Source organism: Oryctolagus cuniculus, chromosome 11 (genome assembly GCF_964237555.1).
Source record: "Oryctolagus cuniculus chromosome 11, mOryCun1.1, whole genome shotgun sequence".
NCBI classification, from domain to species: Eukaryota; Metazoa; Chordata; class Mammalia; order Lagomorpha; family Leporidae; genus Oryctolagus; species Oryctolagus cuniculus.
Window position 1 is genome coordinate 65,038,391 of NC_091442.1, and position 12,746 is coordinate 65,051,136.

The 12,746-nt window shown below is 48.9% G+C and overlaps 1 protein-coding gene across 2 annotated transcripts in view; it reads right to left on the reverse strand.

Moving 5' to 3' along the window:
* The window catches only part of PPM1H (protein phosphatase, Mg2+/Mn2+ dependent 1H), a 301,454-nt gene that overhangs the window by 100,163 nt on the left and 188,545 nt on the right, over nucleotides 1-12,746 (reverse strand). The window lies entirely within an intron of this gene.

Below are 12,746 nucleotides of genomic sequence, written 5' to 3' on the forward strand. Positions count from 1 at the left end.
TGGCTGCCGAGGCCGGTGCACTGTGGCCGGCGCACCGCGCTGATCCCATGGCAGGAGCCAGGTACTTCTCCTGGTCTCCCATGGGGTGCAGGGCCCAAGCACTTGGGCCATCCTCCACTGCACTCCCTGGCCACAGCAGAGAGCTGGCCTGGAAGAGGGGCAACCGGGACAGAATCCGGCGCCCCGACCGGGACTAGAACCTGGTGTGCTGGTGCCGCAAGGCGGAGGATTAGCCTAGTGAGCCGTGGCGCCGGCCAATGAGTTGAAGTTTAAGCAGCCACACGTGGCTAGTACTTATTGCATTAGACAGTACAACTCCAGATCCTTGTTATTCAAAGAGTCTAGCATGGGCCCCGCCTAGGAGCTTGAGATGCAGAATGTCAAACAGCTTCTACACCTGTAGCAGAATCTGTTGTAATAAGATCCCCAGGCAACTCATGAAAAACTGGGAATGTCTCACTAGACCCTGGCATTTCTGGGGTGATACCTCAAGTCCAGAAAAACCTACTATCATCTCTTCCTAAAGCTCAGGAAATTCATACACTCCAAAACCTGTGCTGCTGACTCAAGGGTTTTTTGAGAGAATGGAGTTTCCCAAAGCAGACAGTCTAAGGCTACCAGGCTCGAAACTGTGGAGCAACCTTTCCTGGGCCTATTCCCAGCAGTGCCTTGTGCTTCCAAAGTGGTTCCTGGCAGCCACTTCCCAACTGTCCATCAGCCAGGGCCGAATGCTGCCATTTCTATGATAACTGGCAGCGACCCAGGGGATTGGTTGCTATACAGATCAAACAGCTCCCTGGCCCCAGTCAGCCAGAAACTAGAGACCTGGCCCACACACTTGGGAAATGCTTCTGATGAGCTCAACTCTGGACAGAGGCCTGGGTGATTCTAGGGAATTCAGCTTCTTTAGGCCAAGAAGCCCCGCTAGGTATTCCTCCCCACCTCCCACCTGTAAAGCCAGTTCCTGACATGGGAAAAGTCCCTGTAAACAGGTGCAGCGGTCACAATCCCAGACAGGACCCTATATCACCTGTGCCCCAGTGGTTGTTATCATAGGAACCAGTGGAGGGGTGCAGGCAGGGGAAGAAATAACAACAAAAATCTTCGTGGCTTTACAGATTGTCTGACACTCCAGGAGGAAAGACAATGGACGCTGTGAGAGAAGGGAAAAGTTGAGGGAATCCGAGAAGACGGTGCCCTTGCTGTCACATTCCTTCTATTCCTAATTACTTCCTTTATTATGTTGCCTGAAATATGACAAATTGAAGATCCCTTCTACACCTTAAGCATTTGGCTCAGCAGTTAAGCAGCTCACAGAAGCGTGCCTGAGTTGCAGCCCCAGCTCTGTTTCTGATCCTGTTTCCTGCTCATGTGCATCCAGGGAGACAGCAGGTGAAGATCCAAGTAGCTGGGTTCCTGCCACCAATGTGGGAGACACAGAGGGGTTCTAGGCTCCTGGCTTTGGCCCGGCCGGTTCCAGCTACTGTGGACATTTAGGGGGTGAACCAACAGATGGGAAGTCTTTCAAGTAAAGTGGAAAACAAATCCTTTTTATAGACTGAGAACAATTTATAAGGAGCAATCACCTTCCCAACTAAAGATGACATCCTCCATTCACAGATCAGTGTGAGTGAATTCAAAGGGTCTTTGTCCTAATGACCGGCTGAGGATAACTATCCTAAGAGACAAGATTTGTATGGTGAAACTTACAGAACTTGAAGGGGAGGCAGATCATGAAAGACTAGGTCAGGACCTCACCCTACAGAATCAAGAAGAGCCCTGAAATCCTGGGGCAGCAGAGGGAGCGAGGGCCTTGTCTGTTTTGTTCTCTCTTCCATTCTAAAAACTTAGCACCATGCCTGCCATGTAGCAGGAGCCCAGTGAGTACCTGCTGAGCGAGAGAACTTAAAAGCTGTTCCTCCAATTTGAAGTAGGAGGAGAACAGAATTTAGAAGCAGAGGGAGTGAACATTTATCCTAGTAGTTGAGATGGTTAGGTCCCTCATTGGAGTGCCTGGGTTTTATTCTCCGCTCTGGTTTCTGATGCCAGCTTCCTGCTAATGCACACCTGGCCGGCGCCACGGCTCACTAGGCTAATCCTCCGCCTTGAGGCACCAGGACACCGGGTTCTAGTCCCGGTCGGGGCACCGGATTCTGTCCTGGTTGCCCCTTCTTCCAGGCCAGCTCTCTGCTGTGGCCAGGGAGTGCAGTGGAGGATGGCCCAAGTACTTGGGCCCTGCACCCCATGGGAGACCAGGAGAAGTACCTGGCTCCTGCCATGGGATCAGCGCGGTGCGCCGGCCGCAGCACGCTGGCTGCGGCGGCCATTGGAGGGTGAACCAACGGCAAAAGGAAGACCTTTCTCTCTGTCTCTCTCTCTCACTGTCCACTCTGCCTGTCAAAAAAAATAAAAAAAAAAAATAAAAAATAAAGCACACCCGGGGAGGAAAGGTTTCCACAATGGAGAGCTGGATTGAGTTCTGGCTCCTGCCCCTGGCCGTCACCCAGCTCTGATCATCATGGGCACTTGGGGAGTGAACGAATGGATGGAAGTATGTTTTACTGTGCATTCTCTCCCCTGTCTCCAAAAGAAGAGAAAAAAGCTAAGAGGCAGCAGATGTTCACTTGAACAAGTAATGTGAGGTTGACTTCACAGGGAAACCTGGAAATTCACCTGCTCGCCCAGCCATCTTTCCTGTCTCTTCCTGCCTGTGGCTAGTCTGTGATCACTTCCCCCTCAGGGTCACCCAGCATCACTTAGCTATTCCCTCTTCTCCTCTTCCAACCTCTCTCTGTAGGACCTTTGCCCATAGCACAAAACCATCCTCAAATCATTTTGTGTCTAGAAAATAAAATACAGTGAAAGGCAAACAGAAGAATCCTCTCCTCATTCAAAATTCACCTCCTGAGACTGTCCTCCTCTCTTCCCTACTAAGCCAAGTTTTATAAATGAATAATAATTTATGTTCAGGTTCTGTATTTCCTCAAGTCCCATGGATCCCTCACACAGTGATAAATTAACTTTTTGCCCACCCAACCCCAAAGGTGCCATCACAGTAGAGTAACCAAGTGGCCTCACTGTTGCTCTGTCCCCTGGGCCCCGCATCATTCTGTTCTCCTAGGAAGCATCTTACGGTCTCTCCCAATGCCGGCTTCTGGAACACTCCCTCTCAGATGTCTCCAACCCTCTTTTGGTACTGTGGGCTACAACTCTCACTACTCTCTCCCCCTGGGCAATCTCATTTGCTAACTCCTTAGCACTCAAGGTTCAAGGAGATCCCTCTCCTACATACATTTGTAACTGTTTATTGTCTTCCTTCCATGCAGTGTGGAAGCTTGTAAGGCACAAAGCATGTCTACCCTGATCAACAGTGTAGCCCCACTATAGCCCACAGGCAGGGTCAGGCCACTATAGGCAGAACTCGCTACATACTTTCAGGGTTCAGTGCAAAATACAAAAATGCAGGAACCCTTGTTTAAAAACTGAGAACTTCACCATGGTGACCACAGAGCATTAAACTAAATGAGAGGCCCTTCTGAGAGTGCCCTGCCAGGACTGCACAGTTCACACTCATGAAGTGGACCTTGATTGTGTGCCTGGATGTTCACTGTATGAGTCAACAACTTCAACAACTGTACACACTGCCGGCTCCAGGTGTCCTTCCCAGTCAATGCCCCTCTACTCTTGGGTGTTCACTGGGATCACACACTCAGTCTGGTTTGAAATGATGATCACAACCCCGAATCAGTGTCTCTCCCAGCTTTCTCTCTCTCAGGGAAAGACAACTTTCCACCCCACTGCCCAGCCCTAAAGTCAGAGAGCCATTCAAAAATTCCCATTTTTCTCATCCTCCACATCCAGACAGACACTGAGTGCTCTAGCTTTTGCCACCTCAGAAGCACACAAATCCCTTTCCTATTTAAGATTTATTTATTTATTTGGAAGGCAGAGGTGGGGAGAGGTATCTTCCATCTCTTGATTCACTCCCCAAATGGCCACAAGAGCTGGGGCTGGGCCAGGGCAAAGCCAGGAGCCAGGAGCTCCTCCTGGATCTCCCACATGACGGCAGGGTTGGAAGTGGAGCAGCCAGAACTGGAAACAGCGCTCTGATAGGGGATGCCTGCACTGCAAATGGAGCGACTTAACCCAGGGACCACAATGAGGGCTGCTCTTTCCTTCCTTGATTCCCGCAGCCAGTGTCTCTATCTTGGTTGCCATCAAGGCTTGTCTGTGTGATTCTGGAGCTCCCAGCAAGCCCCTCTGATCCACGCACAAGGTGGGTTATTTAAATCTATGTTTCTAATGGACATATAATTGTACCCTTTTATGGGGTACAGCATTATTAAATTATACATATACAGTGTGTAATGATTCCATCAAAGAAACTGGTGTATCTGTCACCTCAAACATTTCTCATTTCTTCATGCTGGGAACACTAAAAACGTTGTCAACCATAGTTATCCACTCCTTCCACCCAACTGTACTCCTGTCCCATGAACCTTCTCCCCGTCCTGCCCTCTCAACTCCCTTCTTAGCCTCTAGTAACTAACAACCATTCTACCCTCTACTTCTATGAGATCAACTTTTTCAGTTTCCTCGCATAATTGAGGCCACGCCCCACACCACATCCCCTACCTAGATTGCCTGGATGGCTTCCAAAGGTTTTCAGTTTCTTTCATTGTCTGGTTCTTGCCTGTGTTTCCAGCTCCAGCCTCATTCCTGCTGCTCTCTCACACTTGCTTCTTCCTTCTCATGGCCAGCCTGTTCCTTTCTGAGTCAGCTCAGGAGAATGCACTTCAAGGCCTTCCAGGTCCACTTTCAATGTCCCTTCTCGGGAAGCTCGAGGCAGGGCTGGTGCTGTGGCACAGTGGGTTAACGCCCTGGCCTGAAGCACCGGCATCCCACATGGGCGCCAGTTCGAGTCCTGGCTGCTCCACTTCCAATCCAGCTCTCTGCCATGGCCTGGGAAAGCAGTAGAAGATGGCCCAAGTCCTTGGGCCCCTGCACCCACATGGGAGACCCGGAAGAAGCTCCTGGCTCCTGGCTCCAGATCAGCACAGCTCCAGCCGTTGTGGCCAACTGGGGAGTGAACCATTGGATGGAAGACCTCCCCCCTCCCCCCCCCCCCCATCCCTATCCCTCTCCTCTCTCTGTGTAACCCCTTCAAATAAATAAATAAATCTAAAAAAAAAAAAAAAAACCACACAGAGAGAAGCCCGAGGCATCACATGTTTAGCTGTCCCATGGCCCTAACCAGTCCTCACCGCTATTGCTGGTTTCGCAAGGATGTTTTCCTGGCAAAGGCCAAGTCGCCGTCTCTGAATCTCAGTGTTCACCGGCCTGTGGTAGATATGCAGCGACTGTTTGCCAGGGACTAAACGAATGAACTGTGGGCTGGGCTTGGGTGGGTGAACAGAGTATCCACAAAGGAAGGCCCTAAATAGGACTTTTGTTCACAGCTGCATTACAGCCTGGGCCCTCAAAAATCTACCCGTCTCTTCACTGGTCTTTCAAAAAGACAGCAGGCATAAGAGGATGTTTCTTTGGCTGTGTCATCCCTAAAAAGTGACACAAAGGCCAAGGGAAAGGGAGCCAAGGGCCCCTCCCTAGGTAGAGAGGGAGGGAGTATGCAGCAAAGGCAGCAAGCTATCACCACGTTTATTCTGTTATTAAATTTCAAGTTCACACACAATGAGGTACATGCATTCCATTCTAGTTTTACTGCTGGGGCAATCCTAAGCTATTACTGTCTTTCTTTTAAATTAGGCTGTGTATTTTATTTAGTCTTTTTCAAAAAAAATTCTAAACTAACAGTCATTGGACACATTTATGGGCTACAGTGTGACATCTCAGTATGTGCAAACATATACTGATCAAATCACAATGATCAGCATTTCTTCTTCTTCAATGTTATTTTATGATTGGAGCCTTGATGTTCCTTACTTCCATTTGCTCATGAATTAAATAATTAAGGGGTGTTTAGTGCGGTCATTAGGACACTACTTGGATGCACACATCCTACATTAGAGTTCTGGGTCCGAGTCCTGGCTCTACTCCAGGTTCCAGTTTTCTGCTAATGAACTCCCTGGGAGGCAGCAGACGATGGCTCTAGCACTTGGCTCCCTGCCATTCACACGGAAGAACCAGATTGAGTTCCTGGCTCCTGCTTGGTGCAGCCCTGCCTGTTGAGGCCCCTACGCTATGTTACACCAGGAACTCACTGCTATCTTGCTCTGATTTGGTATACTACTTTTTTTAAGTAGGCAACGATAATCAAATCCACCTGCAGACAGAGCAGTCCTCGCTTCCATCTGAACTAGCACGGTCTTCCCTCACGAGGCCCCTGCAGATTCGAGACGACAGCACATTTGACTGCCAGCCTTCCCGGCTGCACGTCACGATGCCTCTTCCCATGTGATCCTTGGCTTCCTTTTGATCTTTCTCCCTTTCATCCCTCTGATCTCGGGATCAATTTGTCAGAGTGCCGCTCCCCAATCTGGAGCAGGGCAGCCAGGGGCACAGGGGTTTCAAAAGGAACGGAGTGCACGTGAAGGCTGACAATTCTCATACTAAACAATCAACAAAGTAGAGAGACGCTCTTCCAGCACCTTGCTCTCAGTGCAGGGCCTCTGCACGTCATATCCCCTCCAATATTTTATGAGATTCTTTTCCTAAAGAAAATTTAAAGCTAGCTTTTCATTCACAATGACTGCAATGGCAATCTAGGTGCTTGCATTTCAGTTCCGGTCTAGCAGGTGGGGTGTTATTTGCGACAAAAAGTGAATAAGGTTTGATGTTTGTAATGAGTCAACTTCAAGGATGGGGAAGTGGAGGTAAAGCTAAGGCATGAATAGTATCCTTTTCATTTTTCAAAGGTTTATTTATTTTGAAAGTCAGAGTTACAGAGAAAGACTGAGAGGGAGAGAGACAGACAGAGAGAGATCTTCCATCCATTGGTTCACTCCCCATATGGCTGCAATGGCCATGGCTGGGCCAGGCTGAAACAAGGTGGAACTCCATCCAGGCCTCCCACATGGGTGGCAAGGGCCCAAACACGTGGTCTATCCTCCACTGCTTTCCAAGGCCATTAGCAGGAGCCAGATCAGAAGTGGAGCAGCTGGGACATGGATCAGTGCCCAGGTGGCGGCCAGCTTCTCAGGTGGCAGCTTTAACAGACTTGCCATGATGGTGGCCCCGATGAACAGCTTTCTGAATACTGCCCTCCACCCCTGTTAACCACCGAGCAGGATAGCGGCAGTTTGCTTCTGACAAGAATTTCGAGTTTAGAGAACAACTCCTGAAAACTCTGCGCCTCTGTCCTCCAGTGTTACATCCTCGGATGCTTGTTTCTAACTCTGACTCGGTTTTGCCATTCTCTTAAGGAAACCACACTAACTCTGTTGAGTCCTACCTCGACGTGATGTCCTTAGGGCAGAACAAACGCACCTTTAAAAGGCACTTGACAAACTAGAAAAATCACTGATACAGTATCTGACCAGGGACGGGCCAAGGTTGTGGCACAGTGAGTTAAGCCATGGCCTGCGATGCTTGTGTCCCATACTGGAGCGCTGGTTTGAGTCTCTGCTATTCTGCTTCCGATCCAGGTTCCTGCTGCAGGCAATGGCTGGCAGGCCCAAATACTTGGGCCCTGCCACCCACACTGGAGAGCTGGATGGAGTTCCTGGTTGTTGGCTTTGGCCTGTCCCCAACCTGGCTACACAAAGGCCATTTGGGATATTAACCAGCAGATGGAAGAGCTCTCTCTCTCCCCATGCCCTTTATCTAATGCTCAGCTTTTCAAATAAATGAAATGAATCTAAAAAAAAAAAAGAGAGAGAGAGAGAGACATGGCTAGATGACTCAGGGAATGTGTAAATGTTCAATGTATATAATGGAAAGATGCACAATTTCACTTGTCCAGCAGGATGCAAATACAAGTAACAAAGAGTTTTGCTCAACAGATCAGCAATCATTTTAAAAAATCACCACTATTTTGTAGTTCTCATATAGGGTGACAGGAAAAAGTCATTCTCATAATTAATGGGAACATGAACTGTTACACCTGTTAAGTCTTTTATTCTAAGTACCTATTTCTAGTCCATGGTTCAGGCACTGGCCTTTGGGAACCCATACATGCCAGGGAAGTGAGACTGTGCACCTAAGACACAGACACGTACTTGTTGTGGCAGAGGTTGGAGGCAGCCTGAATGTCTGTCAAAGGGGATCTGTTGAATGGATTGGTTTGTATTCCACATCGCAGTCCTTAAGACATAAACATAGACGAAGTCTATGTTTAGTGACCTGGAGGCACCCACGATGGGCTGAGGAGCAAATGGCACAGTGACATGTGACACAATCCCACGTTTATAAAAACAAAAACTATATATAGACGCCCCATCTAAGTGAAGACTTTGATTCCAGGTTAAAAAGCTGTGTGTGCTCATGCAGCCTGGGCTTGGCCCCACAGGTCTCCACTCTGACTGGGTCTTCTCCACTTGTAGCTCCACTGTCACTTAACAGTCCGTCGCCCAGGGCCATCCTGGGGCAGGAGGAACGGACTCAGGATGGCGGGGTGGGGGGGCGCTTTGCTCTCTTCTGCCTCTTGCATGCATTATTGCGCTAAGTGAATAAAGCCTCCATTGCTACTTTCAGTTTTGTCCACTGTCCCACCTGACCACCTTGACAGTACATGACGATGTCTGAATGAGTAGCAAAAGCACGGGAGTAGGAGAGTTAGCTTTTCTTCGTGCATCTTTGTTACGTGACTGCTCCTGGAAAAGGAACTTGTTTGTCACACAGTCCTAGAGGATCCAGAGTCCTCCTAAGTGCGGATTAATTTTGGGATCATGACTGATCTTCAGGAACCCCATGTACCCTGTGCACAAAGTTCTTCTCAGTGGCCAGACCGTATCTCAGAGATTATTCTTCTGAGTTCAGCATAACTGCAAAAATAGCCTGTTATCAACGTCAGCAGCCACTGAGAAACCAGGGGCTGAATTTTGTTAGAAAAATATGAACTGGGTAAGCCTAAAAATGTCTGTATTTTCCCCCAGCACTTGTGATTTTAGAGAAGACACAAAAAGTAAATGCAGAACACCAACCGTGCTCAGAAATAAAAAGTTGAAAACCAGGTTGTGGGGTGGGCGTTTAGCCTAGCAGTTAGGACACCTAAGTCCCACATCAGAGTACTGGTCTCTAGCTCCTGACTCCAGCTTCCTGCTAATGCAGACTCTGGGGGATGGGGGTGATGGCTCAGGTAGTTGGGTTCCTGCCACCCAAAGGGAGACTTGGATAGAGTTCCTGGCTTCTGGCTTCCATCTGGCCCAGCCTTGGCCATCTGAGGGCATTGGGAGTGAGTTGGTGGGTAGAGGATCTCATTCTCTCTCCGTCTTTGTCCCTGTGTGTGTGTATGTGTGTGTTGTGTATCTGCCTCTGCCTCTCATAAATTAATAAAAATTTAAAAGAATTCAGAATGGGGTCAGTGCTGTAGCATAGTAGGCTAAGCTTCTGTCTGTCACATGGGCATCCCCTATGGGCACTGGTTCATGTTCTGGCTGCTCCTCTTCTGATCCAGCTCTCTGCTATGGCCTGGGAAAGCAGCATAAGATAGCCCAAGTGCTTCGGCCATTTCACCCACATGGGAGACGCAGAGAAGCTCCTGGCTCCTGCCTATAGATCGGCCCAGCTCTAGCAGTCGTGGCCATTTGGGGAGTGAACCAGTAGATGAAGACCTTTCTCTCTGTCTCTCCCTCTCTCTGGCTGTAACTTCACCTCTCAAATAAATAAAATGTTAAAAGAAAAATTCAGAATGAGGGATTAAGTGGCTGAAAATCAAGCAGTCCGTTTTGCTGTCAGACCTCATGATGTCCTCACATCATGTAGTTTAGACAGGTGCAATCCATCACTGTACCAGGGTATGTTGTACTACTGTGCTGCAGACATTTCTCTGGGGACCTCATGATGGACTTGAAGCTATGCCCACAGGCTGTGACAGAATAGATCCATGTAGGATTTCCTCAGTGGTCACAGGAAAATTCCCAGTGCTAAATTAGTGCTGCTATTAGAGGAAAAGCAAAATATAACAGCCTTCTCCTAACTCCATTGCTGCACTTACTGCCTGGTCCCAGCCCCACACAACTTGTAGATTTCAGGGCCCACACGGCCACCTGGGGTTCTGGACTTGGCAGTGGGATGGGAGGCCCACCCCACCTTGCAGATCACCACTGGAACTAAATGGAGCTGGGGACATCCTTGCTGTGAGGGAGCACACAGCCACTCCTACTTTCTGTTGCTTGGAAGACATTGTGTCTCTAGTTTCAGGGCCAACAAAGCTCAACATACAGCTGGCCTCTCTCTCCATGAGTAACACCTCTCCAGACAGAAGATATCTCAGAAAAAAGAAGGGGTGGGCATTTGACACAGTAGTTAAGACCCTGCTTGGGATGCCTGCATCCCACATCAGAGTGCATGGCTTTGAGTGCCAGTTCCATTTTTTTTTTTTTTTTTTTTTGACAGGCAGAGTGGACAGTGAGAGAGAGAGACAGAGAGAGAAAGTCTTCCTTTGCCGCTGGTTCACCCTCCAATGGCCGCCGCTGCAGCCGGCGCACCGCGCTGATCCTGGCAGGAGCCAGGATCCAGGTGCTTTTCCTGGTCTCCCATGGGGTGCAGGGCCCAAGCACCTGGGCCATCCTCCACTGCACTCCCTGGCCACAGCAGAGAGCTGGCCTGGAAGAGGGGCAACCGGGACAGAATCCGGCGCCCCAACCGGGACTAGAACCCGGTGTGCCGGCGCCGCAAGGCGGAGGATTAGCCTATTGAGCCACGGCGCCGGCTCCAGTTCCATTTTTGATCCAGCTTCCTGCTAACGCACATCAAATACCTGGTTTCCTGCTGCCTACACTGTAGACTTGGACTGAATTCTGGGCTTCTGGCTTCAAACGGCCCAGCTCTGCTGTTGCAGATATTTGAGGAGTGAACCAGTAGACAGCTGGTCTGTCTCTGTCTCTCTGCCTTTCAAAGAACCAATCAAAAAACAGAATCAAAATCCTGCATGTACAAAAATAAAGTTTTGTTTCCTTGTCATCGTTCCTCCAAAAATACAGCCTAACAGCTACTTACACAACATGCACATTATATTAGGTATTATAAGTACACTAGCAATGACTGAAAGGACGTGAGGGTGATGTGCACAAGTTAATATGCAAATACAATGCCTTTTCATATCAAGGGCTTGAGCAGCCATGGATCCTGGAATCATCAGGGCTTCTTGGATCGATCCCCAGAGAAGACTGAACACTGTCCTATGTGTGCACAAGTGTGTATGCGGGTGTGTTGTGTGCACATAGAGCAATCAGTTGTAGCAATGTCCCCAGGATGCTACTTCCTAGGTTTTAAATAATAGCTCATTTGCACCTTTTTCATTTTCTTTTTTTTCCTACAAAATTTATTTTATTTATTTAAAAGGCAGAGTCACAGAGAGAGGTAGAGAAACAGAGAGAGGTCTTCACTCCCCAAAAGGCCACTGCTGAAACCAGGAATTTGTAATTCTATCTGAAACCAGGAATTTGCAACTCTATCTGGGTCTCTTATGTGGGTGGCAGAGACCCAGGCACTTAGGCCATCTTCCACTGCATTCCCAGGCACTTTAGCAGGGAGTCGGCTGGAAGTGGAGTAGCTAGGACTTGAACCGGTGCTCATGAGGTGGCTTAATCCACCACACCACTGAGTCAGCCCCCATCTCCACCTTTTCTAACCATCATTAAAATGAGATGAGATGTTGCCTCAGTACAACATGGAGCTCTTGTGTCACTGGCTGTAGTGACAGAACAGACTCAAGTACAACAGTAACAAAGGAAGTGCTTATGGGAACCCGTGTCAGCACCTCTTTCTAGAAGTCTTGGAAGCCTCACAAGCTATGCCCTGCCAGGGACCAGTCCAGAACACACCACCTTTCAGTCTTTTCTGCTCAAGAGAAAACCTTTGGCCTTAAAACCAAACAAAATCCCTCAATGCAGAATCATAGGATTTTTCAAATAAGTGCTGTGTAACACGGCGCAAGGAGTGTTAAGCAGCATATAGTTCTTTAGGCCCAGGAAAAGGCTTTGCCCAAGTGACACGAGTTTACTTCTTCAGTCACTCCATTTGCTCTAAGCTCATGGTAGTGATCTATCAAAGGGGGAAGGGGAGAAGGCAAGAGAACAAATGGGAATGAGAATCAAGCTCAAAAGTTCAAGTAGAATCTCTCTATAGGGCAATGGGAAAGAAATCTAGAATGTCCTGGCTGGGGACTTGAGCAAAGAGAGTAACGGTGTCCACGCGTCCAGTGTCTATGGGGGGAAGGTGTTAAAGGTCGTCCAAGCAAGGCAAAACACGAGGAGCAAGCTCACACCTGAAGCGCAAATCCACACCAAATTCAGTTTCTCCTCCCCACAGCACAGGACTCGCAAGGACAGCAAAGGCAGGGGCTGTGCGGCTCTGGTTTGAGAGAAGTTCATTCAAATCTCTGCTAAGGAATCCCTGGCCCTGTAACACAGCTCCACCTGCCCATCCATGCAGAACCCACAAACACAGGGGAGGAAGGTAGTGTAGTGCACCAGGGAGCCCTTCAGGGTTATTCGAACAGGCTACCTGGGCAGTTACAATGTGACAACCAGAGCATGAAATGATCAGAGACCATGGGGCAGAGGCTAACTGCCAAGCCCTCCTCTAGCTCAGAAAGTTCAGTGCTTTGGAGAAAACTCACACAT